This window comes from Neopelma chrysocephalum, unplaced genomic scaffold, assembly GCF_003984885.1.
Source record: "Neopelma chrysocephalum unplaced genomic scaffold, ASM398488v2 Primary Assembly neopelma1_155, whole genome shotgun sequence".
Classification (NCBI taxonomy): Eukaryota; Metazoa; Chordata; class Aves; order Passeriformes; family Pipridae; genus Neopelma; species Neopelma chrysocephalum.
The window spans coordinates 1,577,212-1,584,550 of record NW_020897817.1 but is presented as its reverse complement, the minus strand read 5'-3'; the positions used below and the strand labels follow the sequence as shown (position 1 = coordinate 1,584,550).

Sequence of the window (7,339 nt, the reverse complement as noted above, 5' to 3'; positions counted from 1 at the left end):
GTCCAGCTGGAGGTTTTTGGGATCCCTTTGATGGGTGTAGGGTCCAGTTGGAGGCTCTTGGGTTTTGGTCAATGGGCGCAGGGTCCATCTGGAGGCTCGTGGGGTTTGTTTGGTGGGTGCAGGGTCTGACTGATGGGTGCAGGTTCCACCTGCTGGCTCTTGGGGTTCACTTGATGGGTGAAGGATCCAGCTGGTGGTCCTTGAGCTCTGGTTAATGGGTCTAGAGTCCAGTTAATAGGTGTAGGGTCCAGCTGGAGGCTCTTGGGGTCCAACTGACGGGTGTAGGGTCCAGTTAATGCATCTAGAGTCCAATTGATGTGTGTAGGGTCCAGTTAAGGGTCTAGAGTCCAGTTAATTGGTCTAGAGTCCAGTCGATGTGGGTAGGGCGCAGCTGGAGGCTCCTGGGGTCCAATTCATGGATGCAGACTCCAGTTTACAGGCACAGGGTCCAGCTGGATCCTCCCGGGGTCCAGCTGGCAGGTGCAGGATGCTCCCATCCTCCCTCAGGCTCCACCTGATGGATGCAGGGTCCCACCGCCGCCTTTCGGGGTCCGGCCGACAACTCTCCCCGCGCATCTTCTGGGGGGGAACCGGGCCGACCCCTCCGTGGGTACCGGCCCCTCTCCGCTCCGCCCGGGGCCGTCGGGGCCGGGCCCGGGGCTCCCCCGCCCGCCGCTCCCAGCAGCCCGCCGGGGCCGAGGGGAGGAGCGGGCACGGGCGGCGGCGGCGGCGGCGGCAGCGGTGAGTGAGTGCCCGCGGGGTGCGGTGCTCCGGGCGCCCGGCACCGCGGCAGCGCCGGCCCCCGCGGCCACTGGGGCCGCACCTGCCCCGCAGCATCCCCCGCCCGCGGCCGGGAAGCGGGAGCGGGGTGTGGGGTGTTTTTTTTGGTGGGGAAGGGGCGGGGTGGGGGGGATGCCCGTCGCGGATGCGGTGCCGGGGGAGCAGCGGGATGAGCGCTTCGGGAGGGGGGGGGAGGAGGTGGGAAGAGGGGTCCCGACCGCCGTGGGGAGAAACGCGGTGCTTCCCACCCCGCACCCCGCGGCTGCCGGCGAGGCACCCCTGAAACATCGCCCAGGCGCTGAGCGGGGACGCGAACACCCCAAAAACATCGCTGCGCCGAAAGCGGGGGGGGGGCTGCGGCCGCGCTTCCCTCCGTCCCAACCCGGAGAGCTCCGGTGAACCGGAGCCCTGCCCGGTGCGGGGCGGGCGGGCAGCGCTTCCCGGCCGGCGGCTCGGCAACGGGAGCGCTTTTCCCGTGCCATCCATCACCGCCGCTGAAAGCCCGTTGACGTCAAGCCCGTCCCGTGCCCGCCGGTCCCCACGGCCGGGAAAACGGGGAGAGGGACCCGGGAAAGCCGAGGGAGTCCTGCCGAGGCTCTGCCCCCGGGCACCGAGCGGCTCGTGTGCGGCCAGGGCTCACCTCGTCCCGGGCTTCCTGGCGCCTCCAGCCTGGGCTTCGGGTATTGATTTGCCTCTTGCTCCGTCCTGGGAGTCTGTTCCGCCCTCCGGGGGGTTTGGGGCAGGTGCCCTGGTCGGTTCTGTAGGGAAATGTGTGAAGGAGCTGGTGAGGGAGAGTGAAACGGTGCCGCGGGATGGGCAGAGACCCCTCTGCGCTGCTCCCTCTTGCTCTGACCGGGGTGACACTGAGTGGGGAGAAGCCTGAGGGAAGTGTGGGCATCACTCATCCCCTGGCACCCCAACGGGCACGGGCCTGGCAGCCACCATGTCCCCACTGTGTCCCCACCATGTCCCCCTTCTGCTCTGCGTCTCAAAACGGTCCCCGGGGCCACCGCGTGGGAGCTCAGGGGTCCCCACGGGAGGTGGTGGCTGTGATGGGCTCTGTGCTGGTCAGTGCCCACTCCTGGGGGTCTGGGAAGCACGGCAGGAGGGCTCCCGAGGCTGAATCCCATCCCTTGGTGCCCGGGGAGCATCCCACGGGCTGTGCTGCTCATTCCAGCAGTGCGCTGAGAGTGGGAGGCTGCGGATCCCCCCGAGCCGGGGGCGCAGGGCTGGGCTTGGCTTGCAGGCCAAAGCCAGGCTTTGCTGCCAGGCACAGCAGCCCCAGGGGTCCTCCCTCTGCCAAGGGATGTGGGACCACCTGCCCAGCCCGTCCCCAACCCCTTCCCTGGTGGCCGAGTGGCTGCACCTTCACCTCCAGCCCCAGTTTGGCGTGTGCCCGTTTCTCTCTGCACCAACACCTCCCCGGAGCCACTCCTGCTGTGCTCGCACTTCTCTCCCCCTGTACCTTCTCCAGCATCCTTTCGTGAGGGCAAACTCCTGCCACCTCCCACGGCCCAGCACTCTGAGTTCTCGCTTCTTCGTCCCCATTCCAGCCCCGTCCTCGCAGCACAGCCTTTGTGGGGCAGGGACAGAGGATGAGATTGTGGCGTCTTGGTCTGACCCTTGCTTGGCCCCTTTCACCCCAATTCAGGGGGAAAATCCCCTCCAGCTTCCCCCCACACACACACACACCCATCCACCCCCTCGAGCTCCGTGGGCTCTGGCTGCAGCACAGCCCTCCGGGAAGCATCACATGGATACAAGATGCAGTTTAAGGTGATGAAAATCCCTAATTTTCCTGCTTATTAAAACCCAAGGCGTGCGGCACCAGCTCCTTGCATCCCTGTCAACGAGCTGAAAATGTTTTGTCACAGCTCCTCAAAGAGCAGGAAAACAGCCTTGTTAAGGAATTATTGTGAGGTGATTTGGCTCCAATTGACAGCCCTGCTGACACTCCGAGTTCGCTACCTGAGGGGCTCCTTTCCTGCCCCGGGATGCTGTGCTGGGTGGTGGTGGGAGCCCCTCCAGGCTCCTCATCCTTCCCACAGAAAAAGGGGCTCCTGGAGCTGGAGGTCTCAGCCTGAAAATAAGGGAATTGCACCGATTTTGGTTGTTGGGTGGTGGAGCAACACAAGAGCTTTCGGCCTCATCTTCGGGCACGTCGTGCATCACCCTCCTCCCCAGCTGTGGCATGTGTGGCACCTCTCTGGGATCAGCTCCATCGTCCTCCAGGGATACAGGTGCTGCTGGCACCCCAGGGGTTCTGCCCCAGCTCCTCGTGCCAGGTGGGCTGCAGAGGTGGCAGAGCGAGCGATGGGTGTTTGCCGCAGGCTCCCGCTGCCTCCTGGCACCGCTCCGGCTCTCGGAACTCTTCCTGTGGCAAGCAAGTTTTCTGCTGATCCCCGAAGAAGCTTTGGAATAATAGTGCAGCCTTAGCATTTAAAAAAGCAACTTTTTCTGCAAACAAACCTGCTCCCCCCCCCGCCAGCTCCTGCTGGGCTCGGGAGCGAGCTGGGACCTGCGGGCTGGATGCGGCTGGGCAGGGAAAATCGGATCCAGGCAGGCAGGGTCTGGGCTGTTGGCAGGTCCTGCTGCTGGATATGGAATCAGGGGGGCAATGGAGGGTGTGGGTGGGTTTGGTCACCCATCCTGGAGCTGCTGGTTTGGCCCTGGGGACACGTTGGGCACTGCTGCAGTGAGCGGGCACGAGGGGTGGAATCTGGTCAGCGCTTGGATTTGAACCTGAGGGGACTCCAGAGCTCTTGGCCCCCATGGGATATGAAGCCCCTGGAAGGCAGAGGAATATTTGCCAGTGCAGAACAGGGAGGGAAGGGGGGGCTGCTGGGTGCTGGCCACCGAGGGAAGGAAATCAGATGTTGTGTGCGAGGAGCGGAGCGCTGGTAGGAGCAGCAGAAAGCCAGGGCTGATAGCAGTTCCTTCCCCTGGAGGAAGCAGCTCCATGAAATATTGATGGGATTCACACACAGCAGACGAGCTGTGTGAGCTGCATTGCAGAGCTGGGAGCCGTGCAGCCGGAAAGGCAGCGGCAGCTGGGTAACGGGAAAAGCTCCTTCCCACATCCCCTCCTTTCCACATCCCCTCCTTCCCACATCCCCTCCCTGCCGGAGGAGATCGGCCCCGGCCCCAACCAGGCAGTGCCAGCCCTCGGTGCCCGAGCACCAGGCGAGGGGGGGGTTGGGATCTGAGCAAGGTGATCCCATTCCCAACCCCGTCTCCGGGGGCCACCGAAGACCCTGGGCTGGTTTCTCGCGTCCCTGTTGCCTCCCCGTGGAACTGTCCCAGATTTTGGGGCCACGTGGCTGCTGGGGGTGGCCACACACTGGCTCGTGCATGCCTCTGCTCTGTCCTGAGCCGCCCGTGGTGGCCACCACCAGCACCAGGGTGCAGCCAGTGCAGGGGCCCCGAGCTCAGCCTTGGCACCCTGGTCTGTCGTGGGATGAGTCCGGACCACCAGGGATGCCCAGTGCTCAGGGCAGTGCCACAAGCCCCCCGGGGCTCTCCTGGCCAGATGGGCCCAGCAGGACCTGGCTGTCCCCCAGCCTCAGCCCTGCCGGGTGGCTTTTGCTCCTCTGATTCCTTCCCGTTGCCTAGGAAACGATGGGATGCAGCAGGGAGCTGATTTGCCCGGGCAGCAGAGACGTCACACAGGGACAGGGGGGAAAAAGGACAGCGTGGTCAGGGCTGCTGCTGCCTCGGGAGGGGGCTCTGCCCCAAATCCGGCCACCAGGCATGGATGGCCCTGGATTCCTCACCTGTCCCACCCCCCCAGTGAAAGATGGCCATGAGGTGGGTGGGGGAAGATTCCGTGTTCCTGCCTGTCCCACTGGGAAATACTTGTTTCTGAGTCCTGGTGCTCCTGGATGGATCCCATCTTCCAGGAGCGTCACTTCTGCTGGAGCTGTGGCAGCCAGGCTGGCTGGAGATGGACACGAGCTTCGGGGATGGGGATGGGAAGTAAATCACTGTGGCTGAGGCGCATCTGGACGTGCTGGCACTGAGGAAGACTCGGGACAGTCGGTTTTCCGGGATCATTTCTCCTTGGACACCCCCAGGCAGGGCTGTGGCTCCGGTTACCTCTGGCTCTGGGTCCCAGTGATGTTCCCAGTCCATCCCTGTGCAGGAGCAGCACGGAAGAGAGCACCTGGAGCAGACCCAGCTCCATCCAGGAATACCATCCCACCGGTTATCCCAGAAGAGATGCGATGCATTGCCTGGGTCCTGGCAGAGCTGATCTCCCTGAAACCATCTCCCCACCCACACTACAACCTCCAGCACTTCCCATCCCGATGGAAAACCTCTGCCTGCTGCAGTCAGACCTGCTCCCACCCGAGCACCTGCCTTTTGGGGAATCATCCAGACTGGAATATGCTGTGGGATTTCCCCTATGGCCTCCCTCCTCTTCTTCCTGCCAGGCACAGACTCACTGAACCCCGCTCATCCAACAGCCAGGCCTTTTCCAGGAGCAGGAGCTGCCCCTGAGCACAGCCCCATCCAAACCTCTCCCCTCCAGGCTCCACTTGTCCTACAGCTGGAGCATGTTTGGACCCATCCTTTCATTTCCAGGTTTCTGTTTCCCATGGAGCTGGTGTTCCAGCCAGGATATAACTTTTATATCCTGCCTGAGCCGTGAGATGCTTAATTCCAGTACCTGGAGTTCCTTCCAGGTTCTCAGCTCACGTGCACCCAATTATACCCCTTGTTGGGCAATTAAATTTATACGAGCAACTGCCTATCAGAGCTGAAGCAATTAATTAGAATTAAGTACTTTTTGGGGAAATAAGCCCTTGCCTTATTCCCAAATACAAGCAGGAGCATGTCCATGTGAGCTGTGCTGCTGGGGCTTGCCCTGGTGTGTTGTGCCTGCTCAGGACTGGCAGGGCCTCAAAGTGGAAGCTCTAGCAAGAATTTTTTTCCCCTAAAAACGCTGATTTTAGGACCTACCTGCTCCAGTCATCAGCACTTTTCAGTGCTCTCCCTCCAGGCTTGAGGCAGCCCCAGCACAGGGGTCTGGGGGGCAAAGAAGAACCTGCTGCCCCACTGCCAGGGGTTTCCAACCCCGAATCTCCCTGGGGACACCCACCCCAAGGGAGGAGACAGCCCCCAAAATCCCTCTGCCTCCTTCCCTGGCAAGGCAGCATCCCAGCCACCCCCACTGTGCTCATTTATCACCTTCCTCCTCCTCCTCCTCTCTCCTCCTCTCCCCTTTTCCACCTGTGTGGGGGCACCTGCTGGGCTCCTCCCTCCTTCTCCAGAGCCTTTTCCAAAGCACCAATTTTCCCCATCGATATTTTGCCCCTCGTTTCTATTCCCGTGGAATATTTGGGGCCAGGTCTCCCTCACAGCCCCGGGTTGTTCCTTTCCACACCTGGCACTGTCGGATCACCGGGATCCATCTGCTCCTGGGGGTCACCTCTGACCCCCCCTGCCCTGTGCTGCCTCCATCCCCACTTCTCCCAGCCTGGCCATCCCCAGCAGCTCCACGACATCTGCCTTCAGGGATTCAGTGGGACCATCAGACACCCAAAACCTGGCACGGGGATGCCCCCAGCCCCGCCAGGGCACGTCCCACCGCGCTGGACCACTGTGCCCCTGCTCGGGGCTGGCAGGAGAACTGGGTCAGCCGTGTAACCATGGAGATGCTGAGGGAGATGCTGAAGCGGCGCCAGCACAGCCCCGGCTCTCCAGAACCCTGGAAAGATTCCCCAGCCCTGGCACCGTCCGTGTCCGGCCGGGATGGGGCTGGGAAGCTGAGCTGAGCCTCCTCCGGGCGCAGGGCGGTAAGATGCCCCCATCTCCTCTTCTTTTTTTTTGGGGGGGGGGGTGCCATGAGCGGGGAGGACCGAGCCTCGCCGGGGTTCCTGCGCCGCAGCCGCGATCCAAACGCAACAGGGAGCCGGTTTTCCTGCCGGTTGTGCTTCTCCCTGCCCTGTGCTGCGTGTCCGGGGGATGCTACGGCCATGACGCCTCTCCCGGGGGCTCGGCCGGTGCCCCGGGGGCTCCGTCCCAGCCGCGGGGGGAGCCGGGGCTGGCTCGCCGGAGAACTTCCCGGCGCTGGCGGTGGTGGTTGTTTCCCGCAAGGACGGTGCGTGGCGGCGGTAAGGGCTGCTCCCACCCCCGGGAGCTCGGGAACGTGTTCCCACGGCGGGGGAGGAGGGGGCTCGGGTGCGGCGTCGCGGTTGTTTGCTCCGAGAATCCCGGTGTTTTGTGACATAGGGAATAAATACATGGATGGGGGGGGTAGTGTGTGAAGGGAAACCTGGTGCCATTCCCTGAATCCCTGCACGTTTCTGGGGAAAGAGAGCTGGAGCTGAGGCAGCAGCAGGGCTGCGTGTTCATCATCAGGCTGAGGGTGCTGTGGCAGTGCCAAGGATGCTGCGGTGGTACCAGGGATGCTGTGGTGGTACCAGGGATGCTGTGGTGGTACCAAGGATGCTGTGGCCACGCTGAGGATGCTGTGGCCATGCCAAGGATGCTGTGGCAGTACCAGGGATGCTGTGGTGGTACCAGGGATGCTGTGGTGGTACCAAGGATGCTGTGG

At 63.0% G+C, this 7,339-nt stretch overlaps 1 protein-coding gene across 2 annotated transcripts in view; it reads left to right on the top strand.

Moving 5' to 3' along the window:
• The window catches only part of RIMS3 (regulating synaptic membrane exocytosis 3), a 19,811-nt gene that overhangs the window by 539 nt on the left and 11,933 nt on the right, over window positions 1-7,339 (top strand). The window contains exon 1 of one of the 2 annotated variants that reach the window (XM_027701280.1): window positions 6,308-6,578. The exons of the other annotated variant lie outside the window; for it this stretch is intronic. The gene's annotated coding sequence lies outside the window, so the exon portion shown is untranslated. Of the gene's footprint in view, window positions 1-6,307; window positions 6,579-7,339 lie in introns of those variants that run through there. 2 annotated transcript variants of the gene reach the window in all.